Raw genomic sequence first — 10,176 nt, forward strand, 5'->3', positions numbered from 1 at the left:
AAGCACGAAGCTGAAGCCTGAAGATGACGAATGAGACTTCGTCGAAACGTCGCCAAGACACTTCCAATTTTACGCGGGAGAAAACCCGAATAACCAAAGATCGATCGATCGATCGATCTATCTATCTATCTATCTATCTATCTATCTATCTATCTATCTATCTATCTATCTATCTATCTATCTATCTATCTATATACACACACACACACATACATACATACATATACATACACACACACACACATACACACACACATATTGAGAAGAAGGCTCTGCGCATGCGCGAGGATGGCGGTTTACTAGAAGAGCTCAGATTGGCGTGGGGTGCTTTTCCCGAAATGGGGGACTCCGGATGACTTACCAGGCTGCTCCTGTCCCTCGGCGTGCTGTATCATCTGCTTGGCAGCCGCAGGAGAGGTCTTTTGGTCCTCTCGGATGTGCGGCAGCCGAGAACGGGCCGAGGGAAGAGCGGCGGACCGGTTGGTGGTGGCCATTTTGGGGACGCGAGGGAGGCGAGGGAGGCCTGCTATTGCCTGTGCTGATTGCAGGCCTTGATTTCGGCCCAGCTCCAGCCGATTCCAGCGGCGATGAGAATTCGGCCTGATTCCATCTGGGGCATGGATTCCGGCCCGTTCGCCTGGCCGTGGGCCCGCCAGCTCCATCGGCGCTTTGTTGCGCCTGGCGAGGCCTTGTGGGCCGCGAGGCGCCCGTCCAGCGGCGTCCAGTGTTCCGCGGCCCCATCGGTTCCATCGGCGGCGGGCGTGGTGAGGCCGTGGTCGGAGATGAGGCCGGAGGCAAGGCTATGGTTTGGCTCCCTCTTCTGGCACTTTTGGCACATTACATCGTGCTTTGTTCATCTGCCTTTTGCTGTATGGCCTGCCTTCCTCCCCCCCCCCCCGGACTTTTGACCATCGAAGCTGGGTCGTCAGGTATTTATACCCACGGGTTTCTGGACTGGACTGGACTGGACTGGACTGGACTGGATTGGACTATGGACTATGAACAGACTGACAGCCATTTCTACCTTATTAAGACCTTCTGTAGAAACATTTTCCATAGGTTTACCATGGAGGCTGCCGGCCTGTTTACCTGGGCTTATCATCTTCATCTGGTTCCAGCTTTATTTGTCCTCTTTGACATCTGGACATCCGTTGGAGGATCCATCTTTTAACGTCTTATCATCTGGGATGTTACCATCTTAGCACCCTCACCGATTCGTACTTTTCTATGCATTACGCTGCACATAAACTCTTGCGCCTGCGAGGTGCCCCCGCCTTGCAGGAATGGCCCGTCTCACTACCAAGGGCCGGCCTCAATGACGGGTCTTGGGACCCACAGAGGTGGCATGCGAAGAGAAAGAGCCTTTGGGGTTTTTTAGATAGGGCATTTTTAAGGGGTGGGAGGGTTAGGGCGGGTGTTGGGGGTAGCCCGTCGGGAGGGAAACCAGTCCCTGCGCGCGCTCGTGGCGATTATTTAGTGGGTTCGGAGGTTATGGGGGGGGAATGTGTTCCTTTTTGTGAGGGTGGTTCCATTTGCACGGTAAGTGGGAGGGGCAGATATGGCGGAAGGGGGATCGTATCGGTCTAGGGGTCATGCGTTCGATGTCTGCAAGCGATCGCGTGCCCGATCCTCTGACTTTTCCGTTCCCGGATGGTCAAGACCCTCAGAGCCTGGGCCTTGGTCTGATGTTATGCAAGGCACGGTCCGTGGCCAATAAGGCCCCCCTAATCCACGATCTTATCCAGGGGGGCGCCGCGGATCTTATAGGCGTTACGGAGACCTGGTTGGGCACTGAAGGGGGCGTGCCCCTGGTCGAAATGTGCCCACCGGGTTTCCGTGCATTCCATCAGCCGAGGGCCCAGGGTAGGGGTCGGGGGTGGCGGTTGCTATTAAAGAGAGTCTAGAGCCGAGGAGACCACTGTACCTCAGATTGCGGTGTGAATCCCTCTTTGTGAGATGGGGTCATAGGTGTCAGATGGGCTTGCTGGTCACGTACCTGGCTCCTTGCTGCGTGACAGCTGCCCTGCCCGAGCTCCTGGAGGTGCTTGCCGGGGTGGCAGTGGAGACCCCCAGACTTTTAGTCATGGGGGACTTTAACTTGCCATCTGCTGGCTCGTCATCGACAGTGGCTCGGGAGTTCATGGCTTCCATGACGGCCTTGGACCTGACTCAAGTAGTTGATGGCCCCACTCACATCGGGGGTGGCACTCTGGATCTTATTTTTATCTCTGGTCAGTGGTTGAAGGATCTGGATTTGAGAGATGTAGTCATAGAACCTTTGTCATGGTCAGATCACTCTCTCCTTCGCCTGGACTTTCTGACCGCCACTCAACACCGCAGGGAGACGGAACCACAACGTTGGTTCCGCCCCAGGCGCCTGATGGACCCGGAGAGGTTCCGGACGGAGCTTGGGCCACTTCCTGAGGGTCTGGCTCACGGCACGGCAGAGGAACTAGCCGCAGCCTGGCAACGGGCTGCGGCTGGGGCTTTAGACCATGTCGTGCCTCTGCGGCCTCTGACCCGGCGCAGATCCCAACCGGCTCCTTGGTTCTCTGAGGAGCTGAGGGGGATGAAACGCCGGAGAAGACGCCTAGAGAGCTCCTGGAGGTCTAGCCGTTTAGAAGCTGATCGGACACTAGTTAGGTCCTATACTAGGACCTACCTAGTGGCACTGAGGGAAGCGAGGCGTTGCTACGCCTCCTCCCTCATTGCGTCGGCAGATAACCACCCAGCCGCCCTTTTTCGGGTGACCCGTTCCCTCCTTCACCAGGGGGAGCGGGATGACCGTTGCAGCGACGTGCTGAGGAGTTTAACGGTTATCTATACGATAAAATCGTTCAGCTTCGAGACGGTCTAGACCAAAATTGCGGCGATTCAGATGAGGCGTCTGAGGGTGGTCTTGGTGACATTTTTTGGGATGAGTTTGACCCTGTGGCTCCCGAGGACATGGACAGGTTGTTGGGTAGGCTGAATGCCACCACGTGTTTATTGGACCCGTGCCCCTCCTGGCTGGTGCTGGCCACTCAGGAGGTGACACGAGGCTGGCTCCAGGCGATTACGAGTGCCTCCTTGTTGGAGGGAGTCTTTCAGGCCGCCTTGAAAGAGGCGGTGGTGAGGCCCCTCCTCAAGAAGCCCTCCCTGGACCCGGCTGTCTTAGGTAATTATCGTCCGGTCTCCAACCCGCTTGGCGAAGGTTGTAGAGAGTATGGTGGCATATCAGTTTCCCTGCACCTGGATGAAACTGTCTATCTAGACCCGTTCAGTCCGGTTTCCGCCCGGCTACAGCACGGAGATGGCTTTGGTCGCGTTGGTGGATGATCTCTGGAGGGCCAGGGATAGGGTTGTTCCTCTGCCCTGGTCCTATTAGACCTCTCAGCGGCTTTCGATACCATCGACCATGGTATCCTGCTGCGCGGTTGGAGGGATTGGGAGTGGGAGGCACCGTTTATCGGTGGTTCTCCTCCTATCTCTCCGACCGGTCGCAGACGGTGTTGACAGGGGCAGAGGTCAGCCCGAGGCGCCTCACTTGTGGGGTGCCGCGGGGTCGATTCTCTCGCCTTCTGTTCAACATCTATATGAAGCCGCTGGGTGAGATCATCAGTGGCTTCGGTGTGAGGTACCAGCTGTACGCTGATGACACCCAGCTGTACTTTTCACACGGGCCACCCCAATGAAGCTATCGAAGTGCTGTCCCGGTGTTTGGAAGCCGTACGGGTCTGGATGGGGAGAAACAGGCTCAAGCTCAATCCCTCCAAGACTGAGTGGCTGTGGATGCCGGCATCCCGGTACAGTCAGCTGAGTCCTCGGCTGACTGTTGGGGGCGAGTCACTGGCCCCGATGGAGAGGGTGCGCAATCTGGGCGTTCTCCTGGATGAACGGCTGTCTTTTGAAGACCATTTGACGGCCGTCTCCAGGAGAGCTTTCCACCAGGTTCGCCTGGTGCGCCAGTTGCGCCCCTTTCTAGACCGGGATGCCTTATGCACGGTCACTCACACCCTCGTGACGTCTCGCCTGGATTACTGCAATGCTCTCTACATGGGGCTCCCCTTGAGGGGCATCCGGAGGCTTCAGTTGGTCCAGAACGCGGCTGCGCGGGTGATAGAGGGAGCCCCTCGGGGCTCCCGTGTTACACCTATCCTGCGCAGACTGCACTGGCTACCTGTGGCCTTCCGGGTGCGCTTCAAGGTGTTGGTGACAATCTTTAAAGCGCTCCATGGCATAGGGCCGGGCTATTTACGGGACCGCCTACTGCTACCAAATACCTCTCACCGACCCGTGCGCTCTCACAGAGAGGACTCCTCAGGGTGCCGTCAGCTAGGCAGTGCCGTCTGGCGACACCCAGGGGAAGGGCCTTCTCTGTGGGGGCTCCCACCCTCTGGAACGAACTCCCTCCAGGACTTCGTCAACTTCCGGACCTCCGAACCTTTCGTCGCGAGCTTAAAACGCACTTATTCATCTGCGCGGGACTGGATTAGATTTTAAAGTTATTGGTTTTAAGGGTTTTTTTATTATTTATATTGTTTTTTAAATTCGGCAATAGAATAAGTTTTTTAATTGTTGTTTTTTAATTTGTATTTATATGTATTTTAACTGCCTGTGAACCGCCCTGAGTCCTTAGGGAGACAGGGCGGTATATAAATTTAAAAAATAAATAAATAAATAAATAATATTTGTTTTCTGAGGTTTTCACGGCTGTTGGTATGTAGGTCTTTGGTTGTTCAGGTTTTCTCCCATGTAAAATTGGAAGTGTCTTGGCGACATTTCAACGAAGTCTCATTCGTCATCTTCAGGCTTCAGCTTCGTGCTTCTGGGAGCAATGTGTGATTGCAGCTGTTTCTTCCTTTTAACTGCTAGTGAGGGTTTGAACTGATTGGGTGGGAGCTTGGCTGTTGTTGTGTCTCGCCCGCTCCCCCTACCGCCGGGCCCCTCTTATCTCCTGCCGGACGCTGATAGTTCGGAAGAATGTCCTGGCATGCCTCCAGGCCCCAGCCCTGGCACCATGCCCGGACAGGCTGAGCAAGACGAAGGGCCTGACGTGCCTTCAGCCCCCAGTCCTGGCACCATGCCCAGGCAAACGGAGCAACTAAACCCCTCCCCCACAGCATGTGAGCCTGAAGAATGTGAGGCCAGTCATGAGCTAGGATTGCCAACAGCTGGAGGCTGGAGAGATCCTCGCTTCCGGAGAGTTGAGAGGCGTCAGCAAAGGAAGGGAGGGGCAGGCCTGGATAAGTGCTGAGTCATGGAGCCACACCCCATGGCCTATATAAAGGATCTGCTTTCTGGCATTCTCTGAGTCAGGCAAAGTCTAACTTGGATTGCTGAAGTCACTTCCTGGTCTCCTGCCTGCCTTGAGAACTCTGATAGGACTTTGGCAGAGCTGCAGAGGCACGCTTGATACGGACTTCCCCGACCCGGCCGTCAGCGGAGGAGTGGGACACGACAGCTGTGCTCTGTTTGGATGGGGGGGGGGTTGTGCTCTGATTGGCTGGGGGGGTTTTTTTGCTCTGATTGCTGGGGGTGTGTTTAGTCTATGTTGCAGGGGGATTTGAGCTGGTGAGCTGCATTGCTGCATTGCCACGAAGCCAAACAACAGCAATGCAGCTCACCAGCTCAAATCCCCCTGCAACACAGACTAAACTGAGCACAACCAAGCCCTCACCCAAACAGGACACACACCCAGCCAATCAGAGCACAAAAAAACGCCCATCCAATCAGAGCACAGCCAAGCTCCCACCCAATCAGTTCAAACCCGCACTAGGAGTTAAAAGGAAAAAACAGCTGCGATCACACATTGCTCCCAGAAGCATGAAGCTGAAGCCTGAAGATGACGAATGAGACTTCGTTGAAACGTCGCCAAGACACTTCCAATTTTACACGGGAGAAAACCTTAACAACCAAAGACCTACATACATACATACATGCATACATACATACATACATACATACATATATATTTCTTGATGTTTCAACAGATAGTAAATACTCTTGTCCTTTCTTCACAACTAAAGTTTAGGATAATGTTTTTACAGCACCTCTTAGCATCATCATGCATTCATTTTTCCTATACTTCTTATTTTACTTTCTTAAAACTCTTATTTTTATCTGCCTTTATATTAAAATGGGATTCATAGATATTAGTGTTATAACATAATGAAGACTTGATATACACTTGAAAGTCAGCATGTTTTATTCCGTTTCCTAAGTGTTTCTGTTTCCCATAATAAAGTTAATGTTAGTTGACTTTGCCATGCTTCCTATGGGCAAAGATAGTTACCAAAACCATATATATTCAGTGACATATATTAGAAGATAAGACATATACCTTTTTAAGGGACAAAAGTTCAAGGTGGCATACATAGAGCTCTTCCTATTTTCCCCCACAATAGCAACCCTGTCAGCAGGTTGGGCTGAAAGTGTGTGACTGGTTCAAAAATCAACCCGTGATGCTAATCCAAAGCTTGGGTCTTCCAGCTCCTAGTCCAACACCTTAACTACCAAACCATGCTGGCTCATAACCAGTACAATGTAATATTTAAAATGTGGGTATTAAACTCACCCATAGAACGCATAACATATCATACGTGAGAAATGTAGAAAGTGTTGAAGTTCACATGCCTTTCACAGCCCACTGCATCAGTGTAGTAGACTCCAATTGGTGGTGGTTTTACTTACATTAATTATCTTAAATAATGCTTAAGTTATAATTGTCTTATTTCCTTTGTCCATCCGTATAACCAGATTATGAAACCATCTCATCTAGAAATGCATTTTTGGAACATATTTTACTCAGTGCTGCGTGAAAGATTTGTTATAAAAACAAGCCACAGGCAAAGGAGGGTTTTTTAAAATAAAAAATATAATCTGGAGCACATATTGAAATCATGACATGTTTTTTTAGTGAGAGATACATCTTACTGATAGAGTATTAAATTTCTATTATTTAATATTGAGATAATATTCATTATTTAAGTATAGAAATTATAACTGGTTAAGACTGCAGCTGCTTACGCGAAATGAGGGCCAGTTGTTTATATATTTCTGTATCAGATACTATCAAAGTTTCATGATAATTTACAATAAAAACATGACATCAACCTTTATTAAATATTAACTGAATACTTTTACTGATCTCAGAACAAACTTCTGAATGAACAATTTAAAAATGCTTGTTTGTGAACTAGGTTTGTGAGAATTCTAGCATCATTATTATGGGAAATTTGTGTTTGTACCAAATGAAGATCTATACAATCATTTTATACTTTTCTTGCTACTATAGAATAGCCTGAATTTTGAAATGTATATTTCTGGTAAGTTGTTAGAAATGCATTTTCTGAACTGCATCTGTCTAGGAATAGAGACTAGCTAAATTATTCCACTGTTCTGATGTCAACTTAAATGGTAGATTTTATTTAGATTAAGTAAATATTATATTTTTAATGGCACTGCATTTGGGCCTGGAAATAGAATGCAGAACCTTTAGAATAAGAAAATTAATCTTCCTTGTTCCTAATGCACCTTCAAGGATCTGAGTACATCATACATCAAAAATACATCAAAATAATCAAAAATACATCAAAAATAATAATGACAGCAACAACAACAACAAATACAAAGCCAGAATTTAGAAGACAGCAAGAGACAGTAAGTGCCGCCTATGCAAAGAAGCTGAAGAAACAATACAATTTATTGATATTGCTGTACCAGGAGATGCCAGAGTCGAAGAGCAAGAACTGGGAAAAAAACACGAAATACCGTGATCTGGCAATCAAAACCACACAATTATGGATGAAACATGTAATGGTAATACCCATTGTCATCGGGGCACTTGGTACCATGTCCAAGAATTTTACAAAGTACATCAAAAAATTGCAGCTTCCTGCTATAACACCAGCAGAACTGCAAAAGACTGTGCTACTCGGAACAACATATATTTTAAGAAGATACTTGGTTGATACCTAGAATGCTGGCAGCAACCCGTATCAACCATCAGTGCTGGTCAAAAATATTTGTGATACATTTTTAAATGTTCAGTTGACTGAGTTTCATGTTTAATTAATAATAATAATAGCAACAATAGCAATAACACTTAGACTTATATACAGCTTCACAGTGCTTCAAACCACGCTCTAAGTGGTTTACAGAGTCAGCATATTGCCCCCAACAATTTGGGTCCTCATTTTACTGACCTTGAAAGGATGGAAAGCTGAGTCAACCTTGAGCCTGGTGAGACCCGAACTGCCAAACTGCTGGCAGACAGTGATCAGCAGAAGTAGCCTGCAGTACTGCACTCTAACAACTGCACCACCATGGCAATCATCATCATCATCATCATCTCATTTGCTGTGTATACTGTCATTTTGTGTTAAATAATAATAATAATAATAATAATAATAATAGAAGAATGTTCTGACCATATGTGAAACATGTTACTTAGTTTTGTTAGTTGTTGTTTAGCATTTAATGCTAAAATGCTTATATATAGTTATTCCCAAAACAAGTGAACTACAAATTGACATCTTTGTCATCTTTGCTAAATCAATAGTTTTCTAGGCTACTGCCAAATAAAAAACCCTACTATTAATAATATTAACAATTTATTAAATTTATATGTAGCCTGACTCTCAAAGGACTCTGGGCAGCTCACAATAATCAGACAAAGAGATTACAATAATATCAATAAAAGATAAAGATAAGCTGTTGCATTTGTGAAGCAAGGGGTCTCATTTCCCCTGCCAAATTCCAGGTCTTTATGGCTATTCTGAGTTACAGCAGAATTCCAGAATGATGTCTAGAAGGTCAAATAGACTTATTCACATAGTCATTTAGAATCAAAATTGATTTGGAACAAAATTCATCTACATATAGACTACTATAGTAGATAAAACTGATCAGTTTAAAGAGTGAAAGGCTTGTGAAGCAAGTTTTTTAAAAATTGGAAAGACTTAAAAGATTGAGTCTATGATACTGCTCATGTATTTTGAAGGATTAATTCAGTTGGAGATATTTTTTTTGTTTCTATACCTTCTTATATGTTGAGATGCTTTAAAAGACGCTTGCTCCTGGGGAGGAAAGCTATGGCAAATCTAGACAGCATACTAAAAAGCAGAGACATCACCCTGCCAACAAAAGTGCGTATAGTCAAAGCTATGGTTTTCCCAGTTGCAATGTATGGCTGTGAAGGTTGGACCATAAGAAAGGCTGAGCGCCAAAGAATTGAGGCCTTTGAACTCTGGTACTGGAGAAGACTCCTGCGAGTCCCTTGGACTGCAAGGCGAATAAACAAGTCAGTTCTAGAGGAGATCAACCCTGACTGCTCTTTAGAAGGCCAGATCCTGAAGATGAAACTGAAATACTTTGGCCACCTAATGAGAAGGAAGGACTCACTGGAGAAGAGCCTAATGCTGGGAAAGATTGAGGGCAAAAGAAGAAGGGGATGACAGAGAACGAGGTGGCTGGATGGAGTCACTGAAGCAGTAGGCATGAGTTTAAATGGACTCCAGAGGATGGTAGAGGACAGGAAGGCCTGGAGGAATGTTGTCCATGGGGTCGCGATGGGTCGGATACGACTTCGCAACTAACAACAACAACAACGTATGTTGAGGACAGTTGTGGGTAGATAACAATTTTGTACATTAAATGAAAAATATTTATAATATTGTGTCCAAAATAACACTTTAGTAAAAATAATAGAAAAGGCTTGTCACTTAAATTCCCCTTTTCCCTCCCGTATAATATTCGTGTATCAGATTATGCATCTGGTATCTAGTGAAATAGACTGTGGTCCTTGAAAGTCTATTTATTCATGAAAAATGAGTTTTTAAGGTACCATAAAACACTGGAGTGGGGTGGGAATGGAGATTTTGCAGTATCCTTCCCCTGTCATGCCCACCAAATCACACCCACAGAACCGGTAGTAAAAAAAATTGGATTTCACCACTGTTCTATTTCCAACTTAACCAGAGTTTCTTCGTAGGACTTTGTCAATATATAGTAGATTTAAATAGACCCAGCTCTGTTCAAGATATAAATAGACGTAGTCTCTAAATATATTGAATGGGTACAAGAAATAAATAGTTTGTATTCTGATGTAAACAGAATGAATAAAGACACACTATTTGCTATATGAGTTTGGTAATCTGAGTAATCAGTCTTCATTCAAATCAGGAATGTGAATTT

The sequence above is a fragment of the Ahaetulla prasina genome, chromosome 3 (genome assembly GCF_028640845.1).
Source record: "Ahaetulla prasina isolate Xishuangbanna chromosome 3, ASM2864084v1, whole genome shotgun sequence".
NCBI lineage: Eukaryota > Metazoa > Chordata > Lepidosauria > Squamata > Colubridae > Ahaetulla > Ahaetulla prasina.